At 43.9% G+C, this 22,218-nt stretch overlaps 1 long non-coding RNA gene across 1 annotated transcript in view; it reads left to right on the top strand.

The window, feature by feature from the left end:
- The first annotated feature begins 2,013 nt into the window (after window positions 1-2,013).
- The window catches only part of LOC144582475 (uncharacterized), a 59,877-nt gene continuing 39,672 nt past the window's right edge, over window positions 2,014-22,218 (top strand). Inside the window, exon 1 of the long non-coding RNA XR_013535203.1 lies at window positions 2,014-2,480. This is a non-coding gene — a long non-coding RNA (uncharacterized LOC144582475). The remainder of the gene's footprint in view (window positions 2,481-22,218) is intronic.

Genomic DNA, 22,218 nt, shown 5'->3' with positions numbered 1-22,218 from the left:
AAATATATCCTAAGAAAATCTCAGTAATTACTCAAGGTTTATGTATGAGGATATTCATTGCTGTGGTATTTATTAGGAAGAAAAGTTTAAAAGTAACAAAAATGGCCACCTTGATATTTAACGTTTATATGATGAAAAACATGCAGTCGTTCAAACTGTATTGTAGAGGGAGACCTGGAGACATGTATTAGGATATAGATTCAGCTACTATTAAGAAGACCCAATCTATAATGAAGCAAAGAAAATGGGAGTTTCTTCTTCATTCAGTTTTGAGACCGTCAGTCCAGAGCTTGCAGTAGCTCTGCTCCATGAGGTCGCTCAGGGCCCCAGTCTCTTTATTTTCTTCCTCTGCCTTCTATCTTATCGTATCAGCCTTCTGTCTCTTTATCAGTCTTTTGTTTTCAGTCTGTCTATCTTGTTATCAGCCATTTTCTATCCTAATAGCTTGTAGAGCATGATCCAAGACAGACCACACTTTGTCTTCACTCCCTTTAGCTGGGAGTAGCAAGAGTGGGCAATGGAGGGCATGTCCTTTTCCTTCGGTGCAGTACTCCCATCCCTTCCACTGGCTAGAACTTGGTCGCATGGCCACATCTAGATGGAAAAGAGGCTGGGAAGTAGGTTTTTTATTTTTTATTTTTATTTTTTGAGACAGAGTTTCACTCTTGTCACCCAGGCTGGAGTGCAATGGCGCGATCTCGGCTCACTGCAACCTCCGCCTCCTGGGTTCAGGCAATTCTCCTGCCTCAGCCTCCTGAGTAGCTGAGATTACAGGCACAGGCCACTACGCCCAGCTAATTTTTTGTATTTTTAGTAGAGACGGGGTTTCACCATGTTGACCAGGATGGTCTCAATCTCTTGACCTCGTGATCCACCTGCCTCGGCCTCCCAAAGTGCTGGGATTACAGGTGTGAGCCACAGCACCCGGCCTGGGAAGTAGGGTTTTTAAAAGAAGTGTGGACAATCATAAAACATGTTGATGATTCTGTTACTATAGGGCAAATGAGTACAAATAGACTGGTTCAGCACAGAAACATTTTTACAGCATACTTAGTATAAAAAAACAGGACCCGTCTTACATGTCTGTGTGTACTCATACATAGGATTCCTTTTCTATATAAACAGTGGTTATCTTTGAGAGTTGGGATTGTGGATGGTTCCAATTTCTTCTTCTTGCTTTTATTGTGAAAAAAATTCCCAATTTTTTGCAAATAAACATTTTCCCGCCAGAAATAAGAAAAATCTCACCATTTGTACGTTAAATACAGGTAATTTAAGGCACAGGAGAGAAAGCAGTGCCTCTTGTGTGCTTGCAGCCGTCTCTCTTTCTTCTCTTTCTGCTGGGCCTCTTTTGTTGGTGGATCTCTTGGTTCTCATGCAAAGTAATAACATTGTCCTGTCTGTGGCTCAGATGTGAAAGCCCAGTGGGGGCTGCGAGTGAGTTTATTTTAGTTTGCTGTAAGGCAGTTTTCCACCAGGAAGAAAAGCCTCAAACGTGGCTGTCAGTTCAAAGAGATAATTAAGAGCGGGTCTCTGGTTATCTCAGGAAGGAAAGGCTCTTGCTCCATATTGGGGAAAGAGAGGCTATTCAACAAAGAAGGGGCGCTGGAGGACAGCACAGGAGCCAGGAAATAGGAAGTACTCAAAGAGACTCTGACGCTGTGAAGAATACCAGGGTTCTTGGTCCTCAAGTAGGGTTAGATTAAACGACAGGGACACACGTGGAGTGGTTTTAAGGAGCAGAGAATTCAATAGGCAAGAAAGAGAAGAGAAGTAGGAAGGAAGAGGCTCCCCCGTACAGACAGACGGAGGACCCCGAAGCCTAAAGACAAGGTCCCCACCTGCCCGGGAATACCATACAGATATATATGCAGAGGCTGGAGGAGGCGGTGTCTGATTTGCATAGGACTCAGGGGATTGGTTTGACTAGGCATGTCATTCACGTAGCCCTTGAAAAAGCTGCCCCTCCCACCCTAGGTTTTAATATGCAAATACAGGGCGCCATGATGTTCTGTACAAGTGAGGCTATGTGGGGCAGCCATGTTGCTAGGAACATGGGGGGAAAAGGGCAAGAAGGCTGCGGGAGGCGCCATGTTGGGTGTACCCAGTTTCTAATGGCCTGTATTTGCATATCAAAGATTGCCGGCCTGGCCCTGAGAGCCGGGGGCTTTACAAGAAACTTCTCCTGAGATGCTTTAAAAAACAAAAACTTCCCAAGGACGCGTTGGCCCTTTTTTTCCTAACTGCCTAAAATATTTTCTTAGTAACTCCTATAAAAATTCCAGGTCCTTCTGCTTCTTCAAGTCCGGGACACTGAGAGTTTAGGCAAGCCCAGCTTCTCCCTGGGACCTGGCTTCTTACCTGATAGTCCCCAGAGCGGGGCAGTTTGACTCCTTCTCAAAGCTTTGATGGATTGGTTGTTAGCTAGGCCTTTGATCTCAAGAGGGAGGAGGCACAGAAGAGTGGCACAGCACAACCAGGTAAGGGCTTCCCGCGTGTAAGCTGTTTCCCCGTATGTCAGGTAGGGGATTCCCGTGTGCAGGGTGAGTGCTTCCCACCCCACATGAGTGAGTGCTTCCTGTGTGCCAGGCATCATTCAGTCCTATGATGGTCCAGGGTTCAGAACTGCATTTTCCCAACTGCGTGATTGTAGACAGTATTTACTGGCTCTGTGCTTCAGTTTTCTGTGAAGTGGGACAGCACATCCTCTACCTCCCAGGATGGGAGGCAGGATAATTGAGCTAAGGCCTGTGAAATGAACAGCGTGGTGCCTGGTGCAGACTAAGGCACTGTATTCATTCACTGGGCGGCATAACAAAGTACCACAAACCTGGTGGGTTAAACAACAGAAATGTGTTTTCTCAGTCCCAGATCCTAGAAGTCTGAGATCAAGGTATTGGCAGGGTTGGTTCCTTCTGAGAGCCATGCTGGGAAGATATATCCAAGTCTCTCTCCTTGGCTTGTAGAGGGTCATCTTTTCCCAGTGTTTACACCATTCCCCCACCCCCTCTTTTTTTTTAATATTTAAATTTGAGACAGAGTCTCACTCTGTTTCTCAGGCTGGAGTGCAGTGGCAGGATCTTGGCTCCCTGCAACCTTTGCCTCCTGGGTTCAAGTGATTCTCCTGCCTCAGCCTCCTGAGTAGCTGGGATTATAGGTGTGTGCCACCATGCCTGGCTAATTTTTGTATTTTTACTAGAGATGGGGTTTCACCATGTTGGTCAGGTTGGTCTCGAACTCTGACCTCGTGATCCACCTGGCTTGGCCTCCCAAAGAGCTGGGATTACAGGAGTGAGTGAGCCACTGCACCTGGCCCATTTTCCTTTTATGTGTCTCTGTATCTAAATTTCCCCTTTTAAAAAATGGCACCAGTCATATTGGGTTAAGGCCCACTCTCTTTTTAACTTGATTACCCCTGCAAACATCCTGTCTCCAAATATAGTCGCATTCTGAGGGGGTTACATCTTCAACATCAGCTCCAGGTTGTATTGCTGCTGCTGGTCCACAGAATAGCAAACCTAGGAAATTTTGGGCAGTATACAGTCCAACACACAAAAAGCACCTGTAATATCTACAGCAGAATGCTAGAAACATAGGTCGCTATTATTCTCAGGGATTCTTATGAGCTTTGACATCCATGCTGCCCCAGCCGGCTTGAAGTTGCCATGGAGCTGAGTTCCTGGAAAGGGAACAGCACCATCTTTCTTGTCCAGGCCATACTGGTGACATTGCTGTCTGTCTGTCTCCCAGGGCTCCATCCCAGACAGCTCAATGTGTCAATAATCTCTGGAGCTCCATAGGGCTACTCTTGTTCATCTCTGCCTTCCTGCTGAGAGCTGGAAAAATGCACTTATGGTGTACATTGATTTAGCAGTGACTTCTGCTATGCTTATTATGTGCTAGGCGTTATTCTAAGTACTTTACAAATACTCATTTAATCCTCCTAACAACCCTATGAGGCAGGTACTAACATTACCTCTCAGATGAGGAAACTGAGGCACAGAGAAGTTAAATAACTTGAGGTTTTGTGGGCAGCAAGTTGTAGAACTGGGATTTGAACCCAGGAAGAGGTCTGTTCTGAACAATTACACTAAGAAGGGGAAGTCATGAGGGAGCAACACGACTTTGGTGCCAGAGAAATGTTAGTTTGCATTCCAGCCAATGAGCAGAAGTAGAAATTTCCATCACTGCCTGTTTCACTTGAAGCTTTTCGAAGAATGGGCTTATTCCCCAGTTCTCTTGGTTGTGTTTCATTATGTTGTTCAAGTCCTCAGCTGATGGCTGGAGTAGACATGTGACTTCAGGGTGCCTCCCTCTGTTGGCTAGGGACACGTGACTGGTGTGGCCAATTGGATTTCTCGCTCAGGAATTTGGCCAGGAGACTCAGTGCGGATGAGAAGCTGAAGCCTTTTGGTCAAGAGGCCTTGGTGGGCTGGATTGGTTGTTTTAAGAGGTGTGCACACCAGAGTTAGAATGTAGAAGAGGAGGAAGTTGGGAAAGGAGGACTGCCTTCAGAGGTGAGGAGAATGGAGCTGGGCACAGGGAGATAGAGATGCCTCATGCTAGAGTAGAGGTTGTCCCTGGGAGAGAGAAACACACACATGCATGCACATGCACATGAACACACAAGAGCATGCACACATGTACACACACGTGTATGCACACACATCCGCACATGCATACACTAGCATGCACAGTGAACATGCACATGCACATGTACACATGCACACATAGATGCACACATACATGCACACACAGACACATGCATATGCACACACAGACACACACATATGCACACACAGACACACACATATGCACACACAGACATGCACTGCCGGTGCTCCTTTTCACTAGGCAGGTGCCCCATCCTCAGGCTGCTGTGACTGTTGACCACTAATGCCTTATATTTGTCCCTTGTCCATAGAAATCCTTGGCCTAATGGCATTCAGGCCAGGTTGGTGGCTTCCCCTCCCCCAGCAAACTGCTGCCAGTGACTGACTGACATAGGGCACAAAAGACCAACCTCCTTGTCTCAAGAGGGGACCAACTCTATGGTGCCATTTGTACTTGAGCTCCCTGTGGCATCAGGGTGAAGTTGTTCTCCACCTGGGATGACATCCTTGCTTGGCTTTTTTCCCTTTCCTTGTCCTGTTTCCCTCTCTCCCTCCTGAGAGCCTCCATGAGTGAATTACTTGCAGAAGAATTCCAGACTCAGGGCAAGAAACAAAGACAGGTGCTGTCCACTTTCAGGCTCCTAGGATTTGGTCTTCTTGTGTTCCCTATCATAGGATTCCGGGTAACGTATTTTCTTTACAACATGATCTTTTTGCTTGAGTTAGAATAAAGTCTCTGTTTCTTGCAGCTAAACGAGACCTAATTGCGCGAACTTGGTAAAGTTACTGAACCATTCTCAGCCTCTCTCCATCTGGAAAATGGTGCCTATTATTCTCCTGACTTCAGCACTTGCTTTGATGACTTAATAAGAGAGTGCTTCGGACAGCTTCCAGGATTGTGATTGGCTTGGAGTAGGTGCTCTATTAGTGAGTTCTAGTTTCTTTCACAATATTCTCTTCTTATTTGTCTTCGTCCCTTGCTCAAGTCTATTCATGCTGGGGAAGCCTCAAGAGAAAACATGCCAGAGTGGCTGTGTGATTCTCAAAGCATCATGGAAATGTGGGTGTTCAAAGAGGTATGAGTTTGGAGTCCCAAAGATCTAAGTTCATCTCTCTAGCCTGTTGCTTCTCAAATTATGGTGAACATGTGAATCACCTGGGGAGCTTGTGAACATGTGGACTCTGATGCAGAAGGTCTGGGTGGAGCCCAAGATGCTGCCTTTGTATCACGGCTCCAGGTGATGCTGATGCTGCTGGTCTACGAAAGAGCGAATCTTTGAGTAGCAAAACTCTTGGCTCTCTTTTAATTGCACAGTGACATTTTTCCTCCCCAAACAGCCTACCTGAATGGCAGACACTTCCCATTCCGTTCCACTTTGTGCATCCTATGAGATGTGGTTCCTGCCAATAAGAAGATCTCAGTGTTTGAGATGGCTGGAGGGGAGGGGCACTGTAGAGCTCATTGTGGGGGTGTGGGAGTCTGGGGAGGGACACTTGCTATCAGCTCTCCTACCGGCTCTCCTGCTCGCCTCAGCACTGCCAGTTAATTCCCTGAAGCTGCACAAATTTATCAGAGAAGTGTCACTTTTCACCAGGCCAGGGGCCCTAGACTGGAATTTTTAGGGGTTCAGTTGCAGCTTTGGTGCCTAAAAGCATCCCCCTCCTTACTATGCAGAGGAAGTCAGGGAGGTTTCCTTGGAGGAGATGGGCTGTTGGCTATTGGTCTGTCACCCTGCACGGGTTTCTCCTGATTCCTACTCTTCTGCTCCTTTGAGTAAGGACCACACACCTAGATGCCCAGAGCTATTCACCTGGCACCTTATCTCCTGTTGCTTGGGCTCTGGCCCAAGTACACTGACTTCTGGATGAGACCATCCACACCTGAGTTCATTGTGTCCCTTTGGCTGTGGCCTTGGGCCTCCCAGCTCTCTACAGATTAGAGGTCCTATCCTGCCTCTTACAGATCCAGGGCTTGTTTTGATGTAGTGACTATAAAGAGAGAGGTTCAGGCAGTTCCAGATATGAGAAAAAATTGTGTTATTTTCATAACATTTAATGAATTTCTTCCTTTCATTATAATCCTGGCCAAGTCCCTACAAACATTCCCCTTTCCAAACTGAGATTGGCTTTCCTTGTTCAAGGCTGCCAGCAACTGGATAGGGTTCCTCCATCTGCTGTTTTCTCCTTTGGCATTCTCCTTTCTTTGCCCGTCTTCTCTCCTGGCTTAGAGAGTGGCGATACTGTCTTAGAAAGGCCACCATTGGCCCGAGAATCCGGGGAGGTCTCCTGGTCTGCTGGTGCATCTGAGAGTTTTCGCTTACAGCTTAGAAGTCACTGGGCAGAGAAGAAGGCCCTTGGTGGACTAATCCTTTAATATGCACTGAGGATCCAGCTGTTCCAGGCATGGCTCTAGGAACCAGGGATGTAGCAGCAGCAAGCAGACATGACTCCTGCCCTGGTAGTCTAGTTAGCTGGGTTACACTTTCTCTGTCAATGGCAGCCCTGAAACACACACACACACACACACACACACACACACACACACACACACGCACACACGCACGCACACACATCCTGGCCTTCAACTTCCTGAGAGAGACAGTCTCATTGTCTTCAGGGAAATGGCCTTGGTTCTAAGCCCAAGGGAAATAGAAGAATCTACCTCCAGCTGAGAAGAAAGAAAGGCAGAGATTGATGGTTTTAACCCTGAATACCCTTACTTCTGTCCAATTTTCAGTAGAAATGTACAGATGACTCCTTAGGCTGATGGGTGTACAGTGATGACTGGAATGAATTCAGCTGATGAGAGCCTGAGATTATCTTCTTACCACAGCCTTCAGGGACCAATGGATTCATTATTTTATGGTGGTTGTGGCCAGGGATGGACAGCACACAGAGGGCACTCCTGCCTTTTGACAGCATTTGTGGTTGGTCTCACAGATTTCACCACTGTTTGCTCAGCAGTGAGTAGAGGAGGAACACATTGCAGGCCCTACTGATGGTGGGGGGTCATGTGGCTGTCACCGGCTCTCTCATTCCCCTCCAGCACTACCAGCTAATTTTGGGAGAGCTGCAAAAAATTATCAGAGAAGTGTCACTTTTCACCAGGCCAGGAGCCCTAGACTGGAATTTTTAGGGGTTCAATTGCATCTTTGGTGCCTTAAAGTACCCCCACTCCTTACTATGGAAGCCGCTTGGGGATGGTGACCTGGAGTGGGAGTTAGCCAGGCAATGGCGGATAGAGTACGGAAGAGTATTCCAGGAGAAGAAACCTTGCTGCCCTCACTGTGGCTGGGGCACTGCCTGTGAAGGGGGTGGGGCGGTGGGCAGAGAAGGGGGCAGCAGAGGCAGAGCATGCAGGGCTGTGGAAAGAAAAGATTTTGAACTTTGTCTTAAGGTCAGTGGGAAGCTCATGAAGGACTTTTGGCACAGACAGACACAACCTGATTGGTGCTTTGGAAACCTTTCCCTGGCTTCTGTATGCAGAAGAGGCTGTTTGTAAAAGGCAAGGAAGGATGTGGAGAACCAGTTAGGAGACTGTGTGGACACCCAGATGACAGTGAAGGCAGAGGAGGCCACAGAACAACAGACAGATTTTAGAATTAGGATTTAGTAGTTGATTAGACATTGGGGGAAAGAGAGGGGACATGGGACATGTAAAAGACTCTGATCTCAATAACCAGCATAAAGATGATGCTCTTTTTTTTGAGACAGAGATTCACCTTGTCCCCCATATTGGAGTGTAGTGGTGTGATCTCAACCTCTACCTCCCGGGTTCAGGGAATTCCCTTGCCTCAGCCTCCCGAGTAGCTGGGATTACAGAAATGTACCACCACACCAGGCTAATTTTTGTATTTTTAGTAGAGACTGGGTTTCACTATGTTGGCCATGCTGTTTTCGAACTCCTGACCTCAGGTGATTTGCCTGCCTTGGCCTCCCAAAGTGCTAGGATTACAGGCACATAAGCCACTGCACCCGGCCAGATGATATACTCTTTATATACAGAGAAAATGCCAAAGAAGGAGAAAGTAATTTTGGGGGTAGAAATTGATGGAAAAGTGCATGAGTTTGTTTTGGAGTGCTGGTAAGATACACAGATGGACATTTGGATGTATGCATCTGAAACCAGGAAGGATATTGCTCTAGACAAGTGCTACATAACTTTATGTAATGATGGAAATGTTCTACATCTGCTGTCCAATGTGACCATCAAGCACTTGAAATGAGGACAGTGTGATTGTGAAACTGAAGTTTAAATTTTATTTAATTTTAATTGATTTAAATTTAAATGTAAATAGCCACATAATAACTAGAGGTTCTGTATGGGATAGGGCAGCTCCACTGGGCCAGGCTCCTGCCTTTCCCTGTGGCTCTTTTTATTTCTTATTTTATTATTTTTAAAATTTTTTGGAGACAGAGTCTCACTCTGCCAGGCTAGAGTGCAGTGGCGCGATCTTGGCTCACTGCAACTTCCGCCTCCCAGTTTCAAGCAATTCTCCTGCCTTAGCCTCTTGAGTAGCTGGAAGTACAGGCGCACACCACCATGCCTGGCTAATTTGTTGTATTTTAGTAGAGACGGGGTTTCACCATGTTGCCCAGGCTGGTCTTGAACTCCTGAGCTCAGGCAATCCGCCTACCTCGGCCTCCCAAAGTGCTGGGATTATAGGCATGAGCCACCACGCCTGGCCTTCTTAAAAAGAATTTTCCTGACTATTCTTTTCTGTTTTATTTTTTCCCTGACTTTTTTTATTGTGGTAAAATATATGACATAAATTTATCATGTTAACTATTATTAAGAGTACAATTCAGTGGCGTCAAGTGCTTTTACAATGTTGTTTAACCATTGCCATATTTTCAGAACCTTTCCATCATCCTAAACAGAAGCTCTGTACCCATTAAACAATAACTCTTCTCCCACCAGCCCCTGGCAACCACTGTTCCTGCTTCCTGTCTCCACATTTTCCTATTCTAGCTACCTCATGTGAAAGGAATCATACAATATTTGTCCTTTTGCATCTGACTTATTTCACCTAGCATGTTTTAAAGATTCATCCATGCACATTATCAGAATTTCATTCTTTTTATGGCTAAATAATATTTGATTTTAAATATGTAGTACATTATTCTTTTAAAGATGAAATTTAGTTAAGTTATACTGTCGGTTCATTGGCATGTGATGGACACTCAAAATTCATGTCTCATATAGTACAGGATCTCAACCCTGGACCCCCAGGATTCCTATAGTCTGTTGGGAACTGGGCTGCACAGCAGGAGGAGAGCAGCAGGTGAGCAAGCAAGGCTTCATCTGGATTTACAGCCACTCTCCATTGCACGAATTACCACCTGAGCTCCGCCTCCTGTCAGATCAGCAGCAGCATTAGGTTCTTATAGGAGCGTGAACCCTATTGTGAACTGTGGATACGAGGGATCTAGGTTGCATGCTCCTTATGAGAATCAAATGCCTGATGATCTGCCACTGTCTCCCATCACCCCCAAATGGGACTGTCTAGTTACAGGAAAACAAGCTCCAGGCTCCCACTGATTCTACATTATGGCGAGTTGTATAATTATGTCATTATGTCTTATACTGTAATCATAGAAATTGTCTGTAATCCCAGCACTTAGGGAGGCTGGGATTGGTGGATCTCTTGAGGCCAGGAGTTTGAGATCAGCCTGGCTGACATAATGAAACCCACCCTGTCTCTACTAAAAATACAAAAATTAGCCAGGTGTGGTGGTATGCACCTGTAATCCCAACTACCTGGGTGGTTGAGGCATGAGAATCACTTGAACTTAGGAGAAGGAGTTTGCAGTGAGCTGAGATTGTACCACTGCACTCCAGCCTGGGTGACAGAGTAAGACTCTGTCTCAAAAAAAAAAAAAAAAGAAGAAAGTACATAATACATGTAATGTGCTTGAATCACCCTAAACCAATACCCCCACCCCTGCATCCATGGAAAAATTGTCTTCTATGAAACCAGTCCCTGGTGTCAAAAAGGTTGGGGACTGCTGCTATGTAAGACAGTGATTTTGCTGTTACATAAAAGTCAAAGTGGTAGGGCAGTTCTTTCTATCTTGCTGCCTTGCCTTCTTCAGGATATTGTTTTCATCTGGGTGATCCAAGAGGCCTCACTACACATCAATGGGAAAAGAGGAAAAGAAGGGCTTTTCCAGATGATGCACACATTTAGTTGGCTCATATCCCATTGGCCAGAACCTAGTCACATGAGCATTCCTAGTTCAAGGGAGCCTGGGAAATGCAGCCCCTGTTCTGAAGGTGGGGATTCTACTACTTAAAAGGAGGAGATAATGAGTATTGGAGGGAAACTAGTATCTCTGCTGTAGATGGTATGTATTTTCACCCCAGTGTGAACAAAGAGGAAACAGCATCACATTTACTGAACACTCATTATGTGCCTTCTGTCACCTCTCTTCCCTCATCTGTAGCACTTTATTTTTATTGATCACATTTTTATACTTAATTCTCTTAAAACTTTTAATGCATATATTCCTCAATTAATTGATTTATTAGCTTTGAACAATATATTGTGACCCCCGCCATCCCCATTAAGAAAAACTAGGAATTCAGTGTGCTTACGCAAATACCCACCTTCTTTCCCTCTTTTCCTCCTGACTTTTATTACTTATAATATTATTTTATACTGTTGCACCCTCTAACATTTCTATTTTGTTCTGTATTCCTTCATTGTTCTTTAGCCTTTGCTCTGCATTTAAGTATTTTCAAGGCATACCATAAGTTCTATTAACATAACTTTTTCTTTCAACTCTTAGAATATTTAAGATTCTCCTCTGGTAATTTCTTCAAGAAGTGCTAATGGGAATGCTATTCCCTTGCATGTTAAACAATTCTAGCTATCTTTAAACTTAACTGACATTTTGCTAGGTTATAAATCTTTGATCACCCTTTCTTTTCCTGAAGACTTTGTAGCTATTGCTTATTGTGTTCTAGTTTTAAATGTTATGGAAAAGTCAGAGGCTAAACCAAATTTTTTGAACCTACAGATTACTTGTTATTTAAAAAATTTTTTCTGTATGTCTATTGAAATTTTTTCCTAAAAATTTTTAGTCCAGTAACTTTATTAAATTTATGTCTCAATATAGATTCATCTGTTTTATTTTCTTCTTGGGACACAGTGTGTTCTCCAAGCTACAGATTTAAGCTTTCTGTTATTCAGGAAAGATTTCTTACATTGTATCTTTGAAACATTTTAAATTCTACTTTATCTGTTTCAGGGACACCAATTATGTGTTTGTGGAATCTCCTTTGTCTGTCTTCCATATCTATCATTTTATCTCTGATATCTTTAAATTCTTTGTTTACTTTTCATTTTGCTCAACTTTCTCAAGGCTGACAATTCACTGACTGTGTTTTCAGTATATCTTTTTCTTTTCTTTCTCCCAAAACAACTTTATTTCTGCAATTATTTTTTCATCTTCCCAAGTTCTGTAGATAAATTTTCATCTCTGCCTGTAGTCTTATTACTTTTTCTGTGAGGCCTTGTCTCTCTGTTTTAAGCTCTTGATCCGTGGAGATTTCTTCTTCCTCTATGTTCCCTGAGTCCGCAGGAAACTATTTGGTTACTATTTCTATCTGCTTGGTGTTACACATTTTTTAGTATGCATTCTTCAACTACCTATTGTTTTATATTCCTTTCCCTCTTGTTTCTCTCAGTGGTTTTGTATATTGTTGCAATTTCCTTTGTGGTAATTACTGAGAGCAGTTTAGATTAGATGCTCTTTGTGGAAGAACTAAATGGAAGTCCAGTCTGAAGTATGCCATGAGGCAGGCTAGAAAGATATTTTTCTGGCCCTCAGGGTGATCCCAAATGAGATAGGGTTGGATGTTTGAACACACATGTACATGTGTGTGTACATATGTGTATGCTGTCTTAGCTTTTTCTTCCCTTCAAAAATTATAGGATTGTTACCCAAAATTTCTTTCTCCTGGTTCTTATGAAATTGTTTGCCTGTTTCCTTATTCAGCCCTGCTTGTTCTGCCCTTTGCTGGTGTTGATAGGGTTTTAGGAAGCTCCTCAAAGACATTCTGCTCATTGCAATTGTACTAGTTCAAATAGCAGGTCACTGGCTTTCCCCCAAGGTATGCAACCCATTTGGAGAGTGCTGTGTTCTGGTAGATCTGCCTGAGATTGGCCTTGGCAGAGAAGTAGGAGACTGGCAGGATTTCTTTTCTGGTCATAACCCCGCAGACCAAAACAGGATCTGGTCCAGACAGGATAAAGTGAAGAAACTGGCAGAAACCAGCAGATGGTGAGGAGGGCAATCCCTGGCTACCCTCATTGCTCATTAGTGTGAGACACTCCCACCAGCACCATCACAGTTTACAAATGCCATGGCAACAACCTAGTAGTTATCACCCCTTTCCATGGCAGTGACTCAGAAGTTACTGCCCTTTCTTAGAAAGTTCTAAATAACCCACCCCTCAATTTGCATATAACTGAAAGTAGGAATAAGTGAGTATAAATAGTTATCAAGAGCCCATACATTGCCAACTCTGAAAGCACTGCCTAGAGTTGGCCCTGCTCTACAAGGAGCAGTAGTGTTCAATAAAAGATTGTTGTAACACACCACAAGCTCACCCTTAAATTCTTTCTTGGGTGAAGCCAAGAACCTTCTCAAGCTAAGCCCCAAGTTTGGGGCTCACCTGCCCTTCATCAGCAGGTGTCTTTTCTTCCCTGGTCCAATTGTTTACTGTGTTTGACTAACTTCCATATGCTGACGATGGGGTTTGGGGCTCTTATTACATTATTATTAATACTATTTATACCTGCAGTTCTCTTTTGGTAAAACAAAGAAGTTAAGGTGCTTCCTAATTTCATCATGAATGAAATATCTGCTGTGCTCCCCCTTTTCCATGTTTCTGGTAAGTTTTGAAGAAGAAAGAAAAAAATAGATTTGCTAACTCATTTTAAAACTAGAAAAAAGTGGTTTTCTAATCCATTTCCTTTTCGCTTGGTTTATGAATCTTCTTAAATGACAAGGCAATGGTTGAACCCCAGCGGAAGACTGATTTCCTGATTTGCTCAACTCTGTTCCGTAACTGGTGAATCATTGTGCCATTTGCAACCATAAGGTACTTTGTGACAAAAAATCTTTTTGACATTTTAAACATTATATCTAAGTTTAGAAGCCACTTAAATGCAAGTAGTGATACTAATTTGACTATTTATTAAAGCAACTTCTTTCTTTCTTCTTTTTTTTTTTGAGACAGTCTCATTCTGTCACCTAGGCTGGAGTGTGGTGGCATGATCTTGGCTCACTGTAACTTCTGCCTCTTGGGTTCAAGTGATTCTCATGCCTCAGCATCCTAAGTAGCTGGGATTACAGGTGTGTGCCACCATGACTGGCTAATTCTTGTATTTTTAGTAGAGGCAGGGTTTCTTCATGTTGTCCAGGCTGATCTGGAATGCCTGGCCTCAGGTGCTCTGCTTGCCTTGGCCTCCCAAAGGGCTGTGAAAACAGGCGTGAGCCACCACACCTGGCAGCAGTGTCTTATTTCTTAAGTGTGACTGAACATAAGCTGGAGACTGAGTCAGCAAACTTTGAAAGAGTTGTGTGTTTTTTATTTTCAATAACTTGAGAAATTAAGAAACTGAGAATGTATTTCTTGTTCTATTCATTAGGATACATTTTATGTTTAGGAGCTAACCCAGTGTAGTCATTTTTTTATCGGGGACATTTTAAGGGCAAAAGAGATGGGAGCCACAGGAAAGGTTTAGTACCATTGGCCAAAGAAGTCAAAATGCTGGAGACTTGTTTGATGTGGAAGAGAGGATAGCATCTTTTAGAGGGCCTGGCCCCTCAGGTGGAGGAGAGGTGCTCCTGGTAGATGGTAGTGAGTCATATCTGGGTTCCACATGCTGTGCAGAATCCCATATACGGCAAGGAGAGGCCCTTGCCTGAACACTGATGATGAATACAGACAATGCTCCAATCCCTGTGGAAAATGATTGCACTCAGCTCCCTAAATTCTGTGTTTTTCTGTATTTATATATGCTGTTACCCAGTGAATACCTGATTAAGGAATGCAGCTGCCAAATGAATACATTTGTTGCTCATCAAATGGCACCATAAAGCCAGCGATGATGGGGCTTATTAAAAACCTTCTTTCATTCTGTGAAAAATCCCCCACATGTCCCAGCCGGTCTCAATATCACAGCTAATGAAATGGGTAACCAATACACAAAGAGATGCATTCAAGAGCAAATTAACTGCCTCAGGAATATGCATCATAAAGATTGTAGCCTGGAAAATAAATAGACAGTGTATTGGGAAAATTGGCCTCGTGTTTAAGTGTTGATGGGTTGAAAATACTGCTATGGCTTCTCGATAGAAGCTGGCAGTATGGGATTCTGGAAGGCAGACATTAGCACTGAAAAATCAGGCTGGGGAGCTTCTAATTTGCTAGAATTGGGAAGGGGCAAGAAGGAGTGAACAACCATTTATGGAGCCAATCTGAAGTACCAGGCTTCGTGCTGGACTTTTATGTATGTTGCTGCCTGGTCTTCACAGAAGCTTATGGAAGCAGAACCCTATGTTTTTGGTCTCACTTGCCTGTGACAACATAATGAGATTATTACCCACAGATATTTTATTTTCTATGTATATCCAAATATTAGCACATGAACTTTCAACAGTTTATTTTCTTTCTTTCTTTCTTTTTTTTTTTTGGTACGTAGTTTCACTCTTGTTGCCCAGTCTGGAGTGCAATGGTGCAATCTTGGCTCACTGCAACCTTCACTTCCTGAGTTTAAGTGGTTCTCTTGCCTCAGCCTCCCAAGTAGCTGGAATTACAGGCGTGGGCCACCATGCCCAGCTAATTTTTGTATTTTTAGTAGAAACAGTGTTTTGCCATGTTGGCCAGGCTGGACTCCTAACCTCAAGTTATTTGCCTGCCTTGGCCTACCAAAGTCCTGGGATTACAGGCATGAGCCACTGCACCTGGCCTCATCAGTTTCTTTAGAAAGAGTTAATTCCAGAGCTTCTGTATAGCAAAAGAAACAATCATTAGAGTGAACCAGCAACCAACAGAAAAGGAAAAAGTGTTTGCAATCTACCCATCTGACAAAGGGCTAATATCCAGAAGCTACAAAGAACTAAAACAGATTTACAAGAAACAAACAAACAAACAAACCCATTCAAAAGTGGGTGAAGGACATGAACAGACACTTTTCAAAAGAAGACATTTATGAGGCCAAGAAACATGAAAAAATGCTCATCATCACAGGTCATTAGATAAATGCAATCAAAACCACATGGAGATACCATCTCACACCAGTTTGAAAATTAAAAAATCTGGAGACAACAGATGCTGGAGAGAATGTGGAGAAATAGGAAGACTTTTACACTGTTGGTGGGAGTGTAAATTAGTTCAGCCATTGTGGAAGACAGTGTGGCGATTCCTCAAGGACCTAGAAATGGAAATTCCATTTGACCCAGCAATCCCATTACTGGCTATATACCCAAAGGATTATAAATAGTTCTATTATAAAGACACATGCACATGTATGTTCATTGTGGCACTGTTTACAGTAGCAAAGACCTGGAACCAACCCAATTGCCCATCGATAATAGACTGGACAAGGAAAATGTGGCACATATACACCATGGAATACTATGCAGCCATAAAAAACGATGAGTTTGTGTCCTTTGTAGGGACATGGATGAATGTGGAAACCATCATTCTCAGCAAACTGACACAAGAAGAAAAAATCAAACACTGCATATTCTCACTCATAGGAGGGTGTTGAACAATGGGAACACATGGACACAGGGAGGGCAGCATCACACACTGGGGTCTGTTGTGGGGGGAATAGGGGAGGGACAGCAGGGGTAGGGAGGTTGGGGAGGCATAACATGGGGAGAAATGACAGATACAGGTGACGGGGCTGGAGGCAGTAAACCACATTGCTGTGTACGTACCTATGCAACAGTCCTGCATGATCTGCACACGTACCCCAGAACCTAAAGTGCAATAAAATATATATATATAAAATAAAAGATTGAAATGAAAAAAAGAGTTAATTCCTCATAAAGTACCCCCAGACACTTCTGAGCTGTCTTGAACCCTTGCTTTTGATCTCCCCTAAATGAAAACGTATCCTCCTTGTTTCTTCTGCTCCAGATTCTCTTCCTGCTATGCCACTGCGTCTTTTGCCTCTGTTCTTCTCTGCTCCCTTATGGACCAGAGGGAAACAGCAACCTACAGGCTAATGGCCATTCCCAGCACTGTGGCCCTCACTCTAAACCCAAGGTTAGGTCTTAAAGTTCTTTCCTTCCCTCCTCATCCCAGTCTTCAGACATGGGAAAACAGACACACACAGCCTGGTGACAGGGCAGTTGTGTGGGTTGAGTCAGGTGGATTTGAACAATGTGAACTGAGTTAAATCACCTGACTCTCCCGAGCCCCTGTTGCCACCCCCATCTCCCTGAGAGTGGAGGTGATATTGTCTCCTTCCAAAGCATGTTGAGAGGAGTTGATGACATAACATCAGTTTTTCCTGAGGTCTGATCTACTCCATGATTTTCACAGGCCTGTCTTCTTTCTAAAAGCAGCGTCGCAGGGGTTCGTTGAAATGAAGGTCATCGTGGCTGTGGGCCTGGCCCCCCTGCAAAGGGGCTGAATAATCTGATTTAGTGGGCAGTAAGACTCCAGAGAGGCAGCAATCAGCAGCCCCAGGTGCTGAACCACATAGCCCCTGCAATTGCTCAGGCAGCATTCATTAGCCTGATTATTATTATGATTACCTTTTAAAGGAAAGCTAGTGAATTGTTGAGATTTCTTCCCTGATCCAGTCCAGGCTAATTGGCAGTATATTTCCATTTCAGTTAAATGAACTCAAAAGGGTTGTGTTTCCCAGATAGTTACTGGTGCATGTCTGAGATTGGGCATCTCTAAAGTAGACCCTAAGACAAGATTGTGAATGTAAGTGGTTGACTGGGGAGGTTATTGGAGAAAGGGACAGTAGGAGAGGGGAAATGGGGTGGGGAAGGGAAAGTATAGAGTACTTTACTGAGAAACTTACTGATGTTGGCAACTGGGGAACTTCTGGTGGACGTCATAAAACATTGTAGTTATCCCCCTTGGAGGGTGAGGGAGCTGGGGTATTTTTCCGCCAAGTCTGGTTAGTCAGTGGTCGAGGGCTGTTTCTGGGGGCATATACGCTCCAGTGCTTCTAGCCTGCATGCAGGAGACACTCAGGGGAGAGAGGCAGGTGCTCATAGTAGGAAACTATCTCCTTGCGCCAGAGTGTTGAATACTCAGGCAATGTGGGTCAGAATCAGTGGTGTCTGTATGAACTTTAAAAAATCTGAGTTTCACAGCACTGAATAAATATACAATGACGTGCTTCTGTATTTGTGTTTCTCTTTAGACTGTGAGCTCTCTGAGGGCAGGGCCATGTCTTATTTTCATCCTTGCTGTTCAGCACCAACCTGGCCCAGAACAACCACTCAGCAAACACCTGTTGAGTGTGTAGATGAATGATTGGGAGGATAAATGATCAAAGACTTGTGCATAAATAGGACAGGGATTACAAACTCAGATGCTCACAGGGAACGGGGAGATGATTTAAATGAATAATGTGGGCCAAAAAGAAGAAAAATAGGAAGGTGGGGGTTGTGGAGACCTGGAGGACACATGAATTATCTCTGGGGACATCATCTACTCAGCTCTGGGTGAGTGTCACCTTGTGGGAATCGGACTCAGGGTAGCTGGGCCTCCTGAGTTTTTTTTTTTTTTTAAAAGCCAGGGCTTTATATTTCTATGTGATTTTTTTTTTATTTTTAAACATGAATTAAGGAACTGCATTAAAAACAAGAAACATGTTTAGACATTCCTTATTTATGTCAATTTTGAAAACAAACAGATTTCTCAAAACACATCTGTGTGATATAACTCATTGCCAGGAATGCATGGTCACCTGTTTACACAGAGTGGGAGACAGCACAGATGGAAGTATGGGCTTCTCAGGTTCCCAGAGGTCCCTGAAGGATATTTCCTTGAATTCTTATGGATAATCAGCATAGAGAATAGTCTGGTAGGTTCCTGCAGTTCCTTAGCTAGGAGACTTGCGTCCTAGTGCTATTTGACTTGGGGAAAGCTCCTCTATTCCCACATCCACAAACTAGGTACCTTAAGTCCTGATCTTTCTTGTGATGAGAATTAACACATTGATAAGAGAGGCAGTTCATTTTAAACTCTGAGTCCATGCTGGGTTGGTGCCCTTCCCAGAACTCTCCGCACTCTGGGAGAAAGCTATTTTCTTGGCTTAGGGTTCTTCTAGGTTCCCTGCATCTGTGCCCTAAACCCTCTGGGTCAGCTGTGGTTGTCAGGCTTCCAGCTGATGGCCTTTCTCAAAATCTGACTGTATGTGCCAGGTGCCTGGCAGCTAATTGGTGTGCTCAGCTGTGACCTCAGCAGAGGCCACCTTCTGGATCATTCAGCCTGGGTTCACAGACTGGTGTTCATCAGTCAGGGAGGCAAATACAAAATCAATTCCTGCTTTCGAAGAGCTCACAGCCCAGAATAGATAGGACCCCACTCAACCATGACACAGTGCTAGGGATAAGTGGCATTCCTTTATTTACCAAGCCCCATTCCTTTTCCTCATGGGTGTGCAGCTAGACTACATTTCCCAGACTCATTTGCAATGAGATGAGATCATGTGACTGAGTTCTGACCAGTGAAATGTGGGCAGAAGCAATTAGACCAGTTCCCAGTATGGACCATAAAAATTATCCAGACAGTTCTCAACATTCTCTTTCATCATCTGCTGTCAACATGGAGAGAACTTCAAGTACTTAGAGGGAAGGGTGGAACCACAAGATGGAAAGGACCTGGATCCCTGAATGACTGTATGGAGTAGAAATGTTCACTTCCCGAACTGACCTGTGTTGTACTGTGATGTGAGAAACGAACTTCCTTGCGTTATGCCACTGAGACGTTGGGTATTGTCTGTAATATTAGTTAGCCTACTCTGACCAACTCAGTGCCCTCCAGAGAAGTGTTGTACAGAATGCCTGAGGAAACTCTGGGTATCCTTAGAGGAAAGCTGTCTGCTGGAGGATAGACTATACTCTGAGTTAGTTAAGGAAGGTGGTAGCCTTTCTCTCAGGGCAAGAGAAGCGCAGAGCTGGGAAGTTGGGTAGATTTATTTCCACATACATTAAATTAATCACAGTTACATGAATTTTATGATGCTCCTTGAGATGAATAGAAAGAACTTCAGGCAGGAATATTTGTCTCAAATTGTGGATAAGCATTGCATTTTGCACCCTCAAGGAATCCCTAGTGCGATGCATCTCAGTGGTGCAGGGGTTAACTCTGCTTCTTCAGAGATAGCTAAAGACCGTGAGTTGCTTTCAGCAAATGTTTTTACTTTGAGAGTCATTTTTCTTGCTCACTATTTAAGCAGTCGATAGTAGGACTGAAATTCATAAGGCAGTCGAGATCACTGAGGTTGAAGCTGTAGCAGCAATTTCTGTCCTGCCCCTGGGGCCTGCGACAGAGAGTAGTTGTTCTCCACCTGGTGCATTGGTGCGTAGGTGCTGCAGAGGGAAAGGGAAGTAGTTCAGTAGTTCAGTCACATGTCATCTGGGGCAAATGTATCCAAGGAGTCAGCCTCTTCGCTGGATGTTTATATCATCAACACACAGGGAAACACCGAGAATTCAGAGAATATGGTTCCGCTTTCCCCAAAGACCAGATTAGAAGGTTCAGAAACCAACCCTTGTGAACTCTCACAAAATGGAGGCCATTAGAGCCCTCCAAATGGGCAGGGGCTGGAAAACGAGGTGTCAGAATTGAGGTAGCTTCTAAGGGTAGGAAGCAGGAACAGTGTGGGAGGGACAGACCCCCCCAATATTTTTGGGGTTTCCTTGTCCCTTGGCTCCAGATTTAAATTTCAGGAAGGGAAGCCAGTTACACAGAGTATGAGATGGCACAGAATACTGCCAGAGAAATAGATGCCCAGGCTCCTAGGATGCATAGGAGGAGAAAAGATGGCCTTTGCCACTCTCTTGGGAGTCATTATACGCTTCAGGTGCAATACTTTCTACACCCCTCCCATGACTGTTTTGGACCCTCTGGCAACTAACCAGGGAAAAACAGCTGCAGTGCCTCCCAAGTGATGCTGCAAGCCTGGGAGACTCAGAGGTAAATTTTCCAGACCTAGAGTCACTCAGTAGCTCCAAGCTTCAGAGCTGCTGAGGTCTAATCCTGAGGTGGGGATTGACTAAGCCCTATTTGCTTCTTTCTTTCCGCAACAGGGCAAACAGCCCATCATTTAAGGTCCCCCCCACCACCTCTTAATTGCAGAGAGTGACAGCTCCTGGGCTAGGTGCTTCAGGGTCTCTTAAAATTAAAAAGTAATTCCAAGGCAATATTTGTGCCTGGATGTGCGAGAGTGATCTGGGTAGTAATTGCTTCTGCCCGTAATGGGAAAAGGAGGTACAGATGTTCTTTCACTTACGATGGAGTTTACTTCTCAATATACACACTATAAGTTGAAAACAGTGTAAGTAAAAAATGCATTTAACACATCTGACTTACCAAATGTCCCAGCTTAGTCTAGCTGACCTTAAACGTGCTGGGAACACTTACATTAGCGGACATTTGGGCAAAATTATCTAACAGAAAAAACATTTTATAATAAAGTGTTGAATATCTCACACATTTATTGAATACTGAATGTGAAAAACAGCATGGTTCTATGGGTAAAGTACAGTTTCTACTAAATGCACATTGCTTTCACACCATTGCAAAGGCAAAAAATTGTAAGTTGAACCATCATCATTCAGGGGCCATCTGTACTTGTAGAGACATGGGTGACCAGATGGCTCTGAGAAGAGGCCCCACTTCTGGGATCCCCAAGGAATTTGAGATAACAACCTCAGAAGAGCAGTGTTAACCAAACTCTCTGAACAAAACGGCACTGGATTATCCTGTTTAGTAAATCAAAGTCAGATTCTCAAGATCTTCATGTTTTCCAGGGCCTTCTAATGCTTCACTGTTTGTTCTTCTGAGCTTGGCATCAGGAGGCAGGTACCTCTTTGTAAACAGGCGAATTTCTGAACATGGGTTAGAGTGGATCATTCAGAGCAGAAAAAATCAAATCAGAGCATAGATCACCTTGGGAAGGGGAAAGAGAAGGCTTTAAAAGGGCATTCTTGGTGTTGTTTTGCTCCCTCTTTAAATGTTCATTAGTGCGACACCCACTGGTTTCCTTATCCCTCATGGCATTTTTATTTTCAGTGTGTGAGGCATGGGAGGGATGGAGGCAAACACAAGTAAGTTTTGAACCCTCCTTTCAAAGGAGCTGCAAATTAGGGATAATGATAATATTTAATAATAGATAATAGGGTGCTATATGGTTTGCAAGGCACTTTTTGTGAATGTTATAGCACTCTTGATCACAGGTATAATTCATTCAGTATTTTTTTTTTCTGTTGAGTGTCAAAAGCACATCAGGATATTGAAGCTCAGAGAGATTAAGTAATGTCTGTGCTCACAGAACTTGTCAGTGAAAAGATTAAACTTGAACTTAGATCCTTTGTTTAAGCATCT

The sequence above is a fragment of the Callithrix jacchus genome, chromosome 5, assembly GCF_049354715.1.
Source record: "Callithrix jacchus isolate 240 chromosome 5, calJac240_pri, whole genome shotgun sequence".
Lineage (NCBI taxonomy): Eukaryota > Metazoa > Chordata > Mammalia > Primates > Cebidae > Callithrix > Callithrix jacchus.
The sequence above is the reverse complement of the archived record's forward strand: the minus strand, read 5'-3'. Positions and strand labels throughout refer to the sequence as shown.